General features: G+C 46.9%; 1 pseudogene; it reads left to right on the plus strand.

Moving 5' to 3' along the window:
* Positions 1 to 1,312: 1,312 nt before the first annotated feature.
* Positions 1,313 to 1,450, plus strand: LOC123140391 (uncharacterized; annotated as a pseudogene).
* Positions 1,451 to 10,999: the final 9,549 nt, after the last annotated feature.

Raw genomic sequence — 10,999 nt, forward strand, 5'->3', positions numbered from 1 at the left:
TCCCCATTGTGCGACCACCTTTCTTCTTCCCAACCCGTCTCCCGCCACATGGTTCCTGGATCGATGGAGTGCGGAGGTTTACCAAGCATGGAGAGTTGCGCCCACAAAGTCCACAACGAGCCCGCCAGCAAGGCGGTTCCCCAGCGCTACCTCCAGCCGTATTTTTGCAAATGCAACGCCATGGCTTGTGAAACATGAGCATTATGGTGGAGAAAAACAGATAGTAGGATCTAGTTTGTGAAACATCAGATCCAATAGGAATGAAACGCCCCAAAGATATCCAAGAAGGAATCGAGGGAAACCTTTTGTATGATCAAAAGAGTTGGGATTAAGTGGGACTGAAGGATCAAGAGGGGTGTGATCGGGGGAGGCGCCTCTCTTAAGTCAAACCCTCTCCTAAAACACGATTATACTTCTCGAATCAATCATTCTGAGAACTGAGTTAAGACTAAATAATTTCTAGTGATGCGACTAGACAACTTTACCCGTTTCTAGTATTATTGCACTTAAAACATGTCATAGTTCCACATGTTAAACACATATTCATGTCACGTTGGAGTCCAGACTTGGCGCACAAGGAGATGTCCAGGAGATAGACTAGGTTGTTAGACAAGTAGTTCAATATCTTGTAAACCTCTTATCTCTCTATCTCTTTCTCCCCAAGTTGTAATCTTCTCCAACAAACTTGTATGCGCTATCTGCCAGGGAGGTGCGCCCCTGCGCCTATAACATGCAACGCGCCCCCTCACACCGAGGGTAAGACGCTTTCGCCTATTCGCACATGGTAATCAGAGCCTCCTCTTTCAAAACCCTAGCTGCCATCTAGTGCCAAGCCATGTCTTCCTCCAGCGCCGCTCAATCCAATCTCAGCGGCCAAGTCACGGAGAAGCTCTCTCGGACGAACTACGTCCTGTGGCGAACGCAAGTTACGCCGCAGCTGAGGGGAGCCGGGCTCTTCGGCTATGTCGATGGAACCATGCCGGAGCCCGCCTGCCTCCTCGTCACCAAGGACAAGGAAGGCAAGGAGACGACCGAGCTGAACCCTCTCCATCCCATCTGGGTGCGGGAGGACCAACAAGTGCTCGGCTACCTCCTCAACAACCTCTCCAAGGAAGTGCTGATCACGGTGACCGCGATCACCACCGCGCACGCTCTCTGGGCGGCGCTCGCAGGCATGTTTTCCTCTCAATCTCCGAGTCGTGTTAACAACATTCGCACTGCTTTGATCAACGCACAGAAGGGCAACCAATCTGTTGCTGCGTACTATGCCTCTATGCGCGGCCTGGCCGATGAACTCGCCGCGGCCGGCAAGCCCATCCAAGATGATGAGTTGATCTCCTACCTGCTCACGGGCTGGACATGGACTACCAGCCCCTTGTCTCTGCCCTCGATGCCCGCGTCACGCCGGTCTCCCTCGATGAGCTGTACGCCATGCTGAGCAACTTTGATCGGCGTGTCACGCAGTTCCATAGCACCGGCGGCAGCTTCAAGTCTTCGGCAAACGCGGCCACCTGCGGGTGCGGCGGGTACTCATCCCGTACCCGTGGACCTCCTCGACACAAGGGCAAGCAAGGTGGTGGTGGCTCCAGCAACTCCGGCTCCCGTGGCGGGCGCCCTAACTTCAACAACAACAAGGATCGCCGTGGCGGGGGCGGCAGCGGCAGTGGCGGCTCGGGACGGTCACGACCCGATGCCGTACGCTGCCAGATCTGCGGCAAGCCTGGCCACTCGGCCAAGGATTGCTGGTATCGCTTTGATGAAGATGAAGCCTCCTCGGATGAAGAAGACAAGGTTGCTGCCGCCGCCGACGGGTCCTATGGTGTGGATACCAACTGGTATCTCGACAGCGGTGCCACAAACCACCTCACGGGCGAGCTCGAGAAGGTGACCCTCCGTGAGAAATACCATGGGAAGGACCAGATCCACACGGCAAGTGGTGCAGGTATGAGGATAAGTCATATAGGTCATTCTGTTATACGTACCCCTTCCCGCAAAATTCACCTTAGAAAAATTCTGCATGTTCCTAGTGCCAACAAAAATCTTCTCTCCGTTCATCGTATCACTATTGATAATCATGTGTTCATTGAATTTCATCCTTTCTTCTTTTTGATCAAGGATCAGGCCACGAGGAAGGTACTCTACCGCGGTAGATGTGTTCGAGGGCTTTACCCGTTGATTCCGGAGTTTAGAAGATCAAACAAACAAGCTTGTGGTGCTATCAAGCTTTCCTCCACACGATGGCACGATCGTTTAGGACATGCATCTTTTTTTTAGTTGAACGCTTGCTTAGGAAAAATAAGCTCCCGTTTGTTGGTGAGCGACATAGTGAAACTATCTGTGATTCTTGCCAAAGAGCAAAATGTCATCAATTACCTTATCCCATATCTACCAGTGTTTCTACTCAACCTTTGCAATTAATTTTTTCTGATGTTTGGGGGCCTGCCCCTACCTCGGTGGGTAGACACACATATTATGTTAGCTTCATTGATGACTATAGCAAATTTTCTTGGATTTATCTCCTCAAGAAAAGATCTGACGTTTTTCAAGTGTTCAAAAATTTTCAAGCACTTGTAGAACGTAAGTTTGATAGCAAAATTATTGTTGTCCAATCCGACTGGGGGGAGGGGGGGGGGGAATATGAGAAGCTCAATTCCTTCTTTCAAACTCTTGGCATATCTCACCATGTATCATGTCCTCACGCTCACCAACAAAACGGCTCCACCAAACGCAAGCATAGGCACATAGTAGAGGTCGGTTTGGCCCTCCTTGCCGGTGCTTCCATGCCCCTAAAATTTTGGGACGAAGCTTTCCTCACGGTTGTTCACATCATCAACATGCTTCCTAGTCGAGTGATCAATAATGAAACACCTACCGAACGGCTTCTCCATACCAAACCAAACTATACATCACTTCGTGTGTTTGGATGCGCCTGTTGGCCCAATCTCCGACCATACAACTCTCGCAAATTAATGTTTCGGTCCAAACAATGTGGTTTTCTTGGATATAGCACTCAACACAAGGGGGTCAAGTGTCTAGACGTTTCTACCGGTCGAGTATACATATCTCGTGATGTTGTATTCGACGAAACTAAATTCCCCTTTGCTGATCTACATCCAAATGCCGGTGCTTTGCTTCGGAAAGAAATTCTACTTCTCCCTCCTACCCTAACCGACCTTGATCCAGGGGAGTATAGCTCTAATGATCCTACTATGACTAACCCTCTCACCACTTTGCCTGAGTTGTATGATGATGCAGGAAGCCATGCTGAAAAAAAACGGAGCTGAAAACGGTGAAGAAATCTGCCCAATAGGGCCATATTTCATGTGCCAGGATCAGGGGAGCAAATCTCCCTTGGGATCTGTTCCCGCAGACCTGGCGGCAGAATCTGCCTCGGGATCGCCGCCTGGAGATCTGTCAGGCCGATCCTCCCCGGACTCTGCGCCGTCTGCTGCTCCCGCTGTGGCCGACCGCGCACCAGCGGGTGGACCCGCCTACGCCACGCGACCCAACGCAGCTGGAGGAGACGCCAACCCCGCGCCGCGCTCACCTGGGTCCACGGGCGAGCCCACGGGCGGGCGTTTCCCCGTCCAACCCGTCTGCTACAAGCGGCGGGACATGCGTCGTCCGACCAACACGGGCCCCACGTCTGGCGCCAGGGGGGAACTGGCGCAATCATTGGCGCATGATGAGCCGGGCCCGTCAGGATCTTCTGTGCCACAGGCGGTTTCTTCACGTGCTCCTGGTGTGCCGCGGCGCACAGAGGATCCGGCGCCTGCTCCCAACGCGGCTGCTGCGCCTGATCCTGAATCCGCCTCGGGATCAGCCCTTGCAGTTCAGCTGGGATCTTCTGCGCCACAGCCAACCTCGTTGGGTCGCACTCTTCTTCAACAAGGGGTAATACAACCTCAAAATTATAAACACATGACAAAGTTTGGAATGGTATGTTCCACAGGTGAACCAGGCGAGCCACATACACTTGAAGAAGCACTTAGTGATGAAAACTAGAAGAAAGCAATGAGAGAAGAGTACTCAGCCTTGAAACGAAACAACACATGGCACCTGGTTCCTCCACGGCAAGGTAAAAACCTCATTGATTGCAAGTGGGTATTTAGGATAAAGAGGAAATCCGATGGAACCATTGATCGTTACAAGGCGAGACTTGTAGCAAAAGGATTCAAACAACAGTATGGCATTGATTATGAGGATACTTTCAGTCCAGTTGTAAAAGCTGCTACTATCCGTCTTGTTTTGTCCATTGCTGTCTCTAAGGGCCGGAGTCTCAGGCAGCTAGACGTTCAGAACGCGTTTTTGCATGGTGTTCTGGAAGAGGAAGTGTACATGAAGCAACCTCCTGGGTCCGAGAACAAAAATGCACCTCATCATGTGTGCAAACTTGACAAAGCTTTATATGGACTGAAACAGGCTCCTAGAGCATGGTATTCACGTTTGAGTCATAAAATGCAAGCACTTGGCTTTATTCCTTCAAAGTCTGACACCTCCTTGTTCATTTACAACAAATGCAACACTCACATATTTGTTCTCATATATGTTGATGATATTATTGTCACCAGCTCATCAAATGAGGCTATCACATGACTTTTGAAGGATCTTAGTGCAGAATTTGCTCTCAAAGATCTTGGAGAGTTGCATTATTTTCTAGGGATTGAAGTAAAGAAGCATGAGGATGGACTTCATCTTTCCCAAGAAAAGTATGCTACAAATTTGGTAAAAAAGACTGGTTTGCAAGGGTGTAAACCTTCACCTACTCCACTGTCCAGTTCAGAGAAGCTGTCTCTTATAGAAGGACAACCCTTGAGTCAGAATGACAACACAAGGTACATGAGTTTGGTAGGTGCACTTCAATATCTGACCCTTACAAGACCTGATATCTCATTTGCTGTCAATAAGGTATGCCAGTTTCTTCATGCACCTATCACAGTTCACTGGACTGCTGCAAAGCGTATAGTTAGATATGTCAAAAACACTCTGAGTATTGGTCTGAATTTCAGCAAGTCCTCATCCACACTCTTGAGTGCCTTTTCAGATTCTGACTGGGCAGGTTGCCTGGATGACAGACGGTCCACTGGTGGCTTTGCAGTATTTTTTGGTCCTAATCTAATTTCATGGTGTGCCAGAAAACAGGCTACTGTCTCTCGCTCTAGTACAGAGGCAGAATATAAAGCATTGACAAATACTACAGCTGAGATTATATGGGTACAATCATTGCTGAAAGAACTTGGTGTAAAAAGTACTAAAACTCCATGTTTATGGTGTGATAACCTGGGTGCCACATATTTGTCTGCTAATTTAGTGTTTCATGCTAGGACCAAGCACATTGAAATTGATTTTCACTTTGTCAGAGAACGAGTGGCTCAGAAGAAGCTTGACATACGGTTTGTGCATTCCAAGGATCAGATAGCAGACGGATTCACAAAACCTTTACCCACAAGAAGTTTTGAAGACTTCAAACATAATCTCAACTTGATGAAGTTGTGATTAAGGGAGGGTGTTAAACACATATTCATGTCACGTTGCCGGTTTTCCTGTTCTAGCAAACTTAGAGTTGCTTCATGTGCCTTTTGCAAGTTCTCGCCATACTTCTCCAATGCTATCTCAAAACGGACCTGAGGGGAGTGGGTGTAGTTTGAGCAGGAATGCTGTAAACAAATGAAAGTATTATTAAACTTTAATAAATTAGTATATAAAATTAGGCACTTTGCTAGTTTGCCATGGCACATCTTGTGTGCACAGTAATAACTGTTTGCAAAAAATTCACAGCTTGAGAAGTTGATTCGGCTAGATCCGAACAACGAACTGAAGCTGAAAGGAGGTACATGAAGGAGAAATAATCAGGAGGACGAAGAGACTGACATTAATTAAGAAGTTTCTGCAACGTGCTAAAATAAAGGAGGCACCTTTAGCCCATAATTTTGCAACAACCAACGCATAGTTAGATCACATCTACAGTAGCTAACAAGAATTAATTTCGCGAATCACTGAAACCCTAGAGCAAGACAGAAGAACATGGGGAATACATACATTAGGGGGAGGATAGATAGGATTACTACCTTGGATTCGATCCTCTGAGCACCACCGGAGAGGAACCGGCCTGGGCTCCGGCGGAAGGAGCCTAGCGGGATTGATCGCCCAAGAACGCGGCCTGCGGCAGATCTGAGCAATAGCGAAGCCATCCTTCTCAACAGGCGATCGATCGGGACTCTTCTTCTTCTTTTTACAGTGAATGAAAGAGATCCGGCCGGACCTTGTTTTGTTTGTGTGGACGATGCGAACCAGCGTTTGGCATATGAAATAAGGCAGGCGGCTGATCGTGGAGCCGAGTTTGCATGCGAGGGGCGAGGGGATCACAGCCGAGCCAGGAGGGATTGCTGTAGAGGATTGGAGCACGCCGTATCCGACTACGACTCCGAATTAATCACCGGCCGATTCGTGTTCTGTCTCCGTGTCCGACTACGACTCCGCCGATCCAACCTCTCTGTATCTGTATATTATAAAGCTAGCGAGCTCAGCAGCCGGCTCGTCGAGGCAACGATCGATCTGCATGAACCCAACCGCCGGTATGTTCCCCATGTTTCCGCCGCCGCCGCCGCCGATGCCTTTCTACCGCACGTCCCCAATGCAGCCGCCGCCGTTCTACTTCCATGGAGCAGTTCCCGTGCCTGTTCGACCCTCGGTGTGCGCGATCGTGGATCACCTACACCGGGGCGTACCACATTGCGTACCTCCTCAAGATTGTCACCGGCGGCGCCCCGCTGCCGCAGGACATGGCCGGGTTCGTCGGTGCCGTTCGGCATTACCTCGGCGACCAGGTGTACGACGTCGCGAGGATGGCGGCCGACCCCGACTGCCCGGCCATGCCCCTGGGGCTGGAGCGCATCGCCACTCACCTCGGCTTCCGTCCGCCGTTGGGGAGCCCTCGCCTGGCGGCTGCCGCCGGTGTGCACGCGCTGCAGGTCTTCATGCGGCTCAAGTACAGAGAGTTGGGCGGCGACGTGGAGAGACACCGAGGCCTGCTTCATGGCCTGCACTACTAGCTAGCTAGGTCGTCCACAATCAAAATTCCTGCAACGGAATGAAGCGGTCGCTCTGATCGAGTCTTTGAAAGAAGGATTGGTCCCTAAAAAAAAGGATTGGTCCCTCAAATAAAAAAAAGGATTGGTAACTTGGTACTGCCAGTTTCATAGGTCAAAGTAGTTGAATTTTTTAGTAAAATTTCATAGTAATGCTGCCCATGTAACCATATTGATAATAATAAGTTGTACTCCCTCTCTTCACAAATAAGTGTCGGGGTTTTAGGTCAACCCCGCATTTGTTTTAGAAGCGGAGGGAGTATGTATAAAGGACTAGTTATTTGGTATTGCAGTTTTATAGGTCAAAATATTTGATTATTAGTAAAGTTTCACAATAATGTTGCCCATGTATTTATATTAATAAGAAGTTATATAGAGATATCCAGTTTTCTTGGCTACACTACGTACCAGTGTCCTGTAAACAATCTTTACAACCATCTTGTTGAGGAGTTATAGCAGCCTACAAATAGCTATATAATCTTTGCAGGACGACTTTTCGATTGTGTACTACGGCTTCGGCGAGGGAGGGCCGATAATAGTGGCGTGCCTTCGGCTCGCTTCAGTGTTTGTAGTCGTTACTAGGTGATCTACGGATTTGGATATAATTTTTAGTGAATATTATTTACTTGCTAAAATTTCTCAGCTGAAGAACTATGGATCATTTACTTGAAGCTAGAACTCTTAGGTAGTCACTATGTCTGTGCTATAATAATTACGAGACCGGATCGACCGAGCAGAGCGAGACAACGATTGGAGTCGGACCTCGCTCGGTTAAATGGGTTGTCTCAACGGGCCCAATTAGCCACATTCCTTGGTTTTGTCTTCCAGAGTAGCAGCCCTTTTAGAACAGTCGGGCCATGACGCTAAAGAAGTTGGGCTATCACGCTACAGAACGCCATTGACGGTCAATTGTTCAAATCAACAAAACGAACTGCCACAAAGCCTAATGGCGTGAGAGAGCTCGGATTAGGCTCAGTTTTACTGTTCTAAATTTGATACATCCTGTCTTTACGAACAGGGGCTTTCTTCGATACTAAGAGTTGGGTGCGCTTTGCTACGCCATTGGTGTTGTTGGGTTTCTAAAAAAAATACCCACTATCTTTCAAAATATGTATTACTTTTTAAAAAAGTCAAACAATTTCAAGTTTGACCATATTAGTAGAGAAATATAACAAAATCCATAATATCAAGTTGGTATAATTAAATTCATCACAAAATGAATTTTCATATATTTTTCTTAATATTGTGGATGTCGGTAATTTTGGCTCTAAACTTGGTCAAAGTTAAAGAAATTTGACTTTTCAAAAAACTAATACCCTTTATATTTAGGAATGGATGGAATATTTAGTTTGGGGGGTTGTGATATGATGGAATGTGTATTTTTTTTATAATACGATATTTGATGGGTCTTTTTGGTCCGATTCTGTGTTATCCGCTAATAAACCCATATTTATGTGGGAAATTTCTGCATCGGTAGCTGCATGTATTATATTGGTGCTACAGTATCGCATGATGGCGTTTTTTTTCTAGGTGGTGGGAGGAAGCGCACGATTGATATGTTTTTATAGGCCAGTTGTTGTTGATTGATTTGAAAAATCATTGGCCCAACCAAAATCGTAAGTCAAATCCAAAATTGGATACCTCTATTAAATTAAAGAGCTGCAAAATTAGGAATATAGTGAATTAAAATAATTGAATGTGAGAGTAGTGTATAGTATAAAACAATTAAATGTGATAGCTTTTAGAAATTGTTGACCCGGTCAAAACCGTATTGCCCAATTTCAATTGTAAACCTCAATTGATTGTGAGTCCTTTAAAATTAGGGAGCTTAGTGTTATAGATAGACGATGTACTAATATACCGGTGACCCACCCGTTTCAGTGGAGACCAAACAAGACATCGCTTAGAATGTGGGTGGACTCATTAGAAGATGCTAGGGTAATGGCCAACTAAATAGCCGGCGGTTGAAATTATTTGATTTTTTTATACAGGGGCAAAGGGCACATATGTATAGACAGAACCAGGAGAACATCGGTTGTATGTATAGTAGTAATAGACCTGTAACCTGTAAACTAGACTGGCGAAATTTGTAACTTGCACAGAGGCTCAGCATCTTCTCCTGTGTAAATGCCTCCATGATTTTCATATGGGTTGGCATTTGCTGTTTCCTGGCCATTGTATCATGTACACTGATCCAGTTAGAAGTGTAGCAGAGAGCGCGTGTTTCCTGCATCAGTAGCAAAATAATGGCTTCGGCTTTTTTTCAACTGATATCCATGATGCGGTTTTTTTTAAACCAATCCTCCCATTTCCAGCAAGCAAAGCTATGGCGACAACGGTAGATTTTCTTCAGCCTTCTTTTCCATTTTACCTGTAACGTGCACTAGATTTTTGGTAGATAAGATCAAGTTGCCGGACGCCACTCTTTGTAGGTTTTTGTGCAGTAGCGTGCTGAACGCAACACCGGTGCAACACACGGTGACCCTTTTCTGTTCTAGTATTTATTTTGTGCTTATGCACATGAAAATAGACATATCATTTCAGACGAATTCCATTGATTCCAGACCTATGTGGACCAACTTGCCATTGGTGCTATTAGACATATTTATGAACATCTTGTGCTGAAATATCAGAAGGAGACGCTCCACTCCTCTCCCTGGTTGGGGAACTGCGAGCAAATCGGTACAGTTTGTTTGTTCAGTTGCAACAGCTAATACAATACTACCCTACTGCAAACAGAGTAGCATACATATAGTTTCTAGGTGCAAGTAAAACCACCCCCATTTCTCCATTCCTAGTCGGTTGCTTCGATGGTTAAGCAATCAAGTGAAAGTAGGCACTGCTGAACATTATAGCGTTTTCGTGACTGTTGGAACTTTAGACCGACCTCACCATGGCATTCCTGATTGTTATTTTATTGTGTTCCGAATCCCATACAAGTATTGTACTACGGATGAAGTCCTACCGGACTACGCATGCCAACCGTGCTAGACGTAGCATGACTAAATCTCTGTTTCGTGTCCACCAAAAAAGAGAGTTGTTTGCCCCTTTATATAGTACCAGCTAGTCATAGAATAGATGAGAGAGATCTCCACCAGATTAGCACGTAGAGGGTTTGTCCTCTCGTGTAATGTAATACTCCTTCCAATTATAGTGATACGCCTTCGTGCGTTCCGTGGTTTTCTCCCACAAAGGTTTCCACGTAAAAAATATGTGTCTCTCGTATCTCGTTTTATCTCGTTATTATCTAACAAGTGGTATCAGAGCTGAGGTTCAAGATACAGAGATTTGAGACGAGAGTTAGGGTTTGCGGCGTGTTCGCCGCCGCCGCAGATTGCCGAGACCGACAGGTTTCTTCGGCAGCGGGGCAGCCGAAGTATGTGTCCGTCTCGGTGACTACTCTTTTTTTTTTCCCCGCAAAAAAAAGAGTAGTCACCGAGACGGACACATACTTCGGCTGCCCCGCTGCCAGTCAAATCACCAAGTCGCCAGACCAAGCTTTTCCGCTGCAGCCTTTGCTTATCCGAGACCGACAGAAGTTCTGTTCGTACGTACGCGTACAAATCGCTCCAAGGTCGGAGCCGTTTTGTCCAATCCGTAAGTTGCTGCTGCTACTTATACAAGCGCAAGTCGCCGAGTTCCGCTGCTGCTAGTACAAGATCAAGTCCCGAGGCTCCCGGGTTCAAGCTGCTACATCTCCATGTGAAGACCCAGTCAATCAATCTTTGGTATACTCGCTTCTAGTACGTGAGCAATTCCAACAAATCAGCTCGTTTCTCCGAGATCGATTGATTTCAAGTCGTCCTTGGTAGTACTACTGCTGTTGTTCATCACGTGGAGGCTACAGTATTAGTTCAGTTTTTGTTCTCTGTCCGTCGCTGCGCCCATTATCTACCAGGTGCTATTTACCC

This window comes from Triticum aestivum, chromosome 6B, assembly GCF_018294505.1.
Source record: "Triticum aestivum cultivar Chinese Spring chromosome 6B, IWGSC CS RefSeq v2.1, whole genome shotgun sequence".
Taxonomy (NCBI): domain Eukaryota; kingdom Viridiplantae; phylum Streptophyta; class Magnoliopsida; order Poales; family Poaceae; genus Triticum; species Triticum aestivum.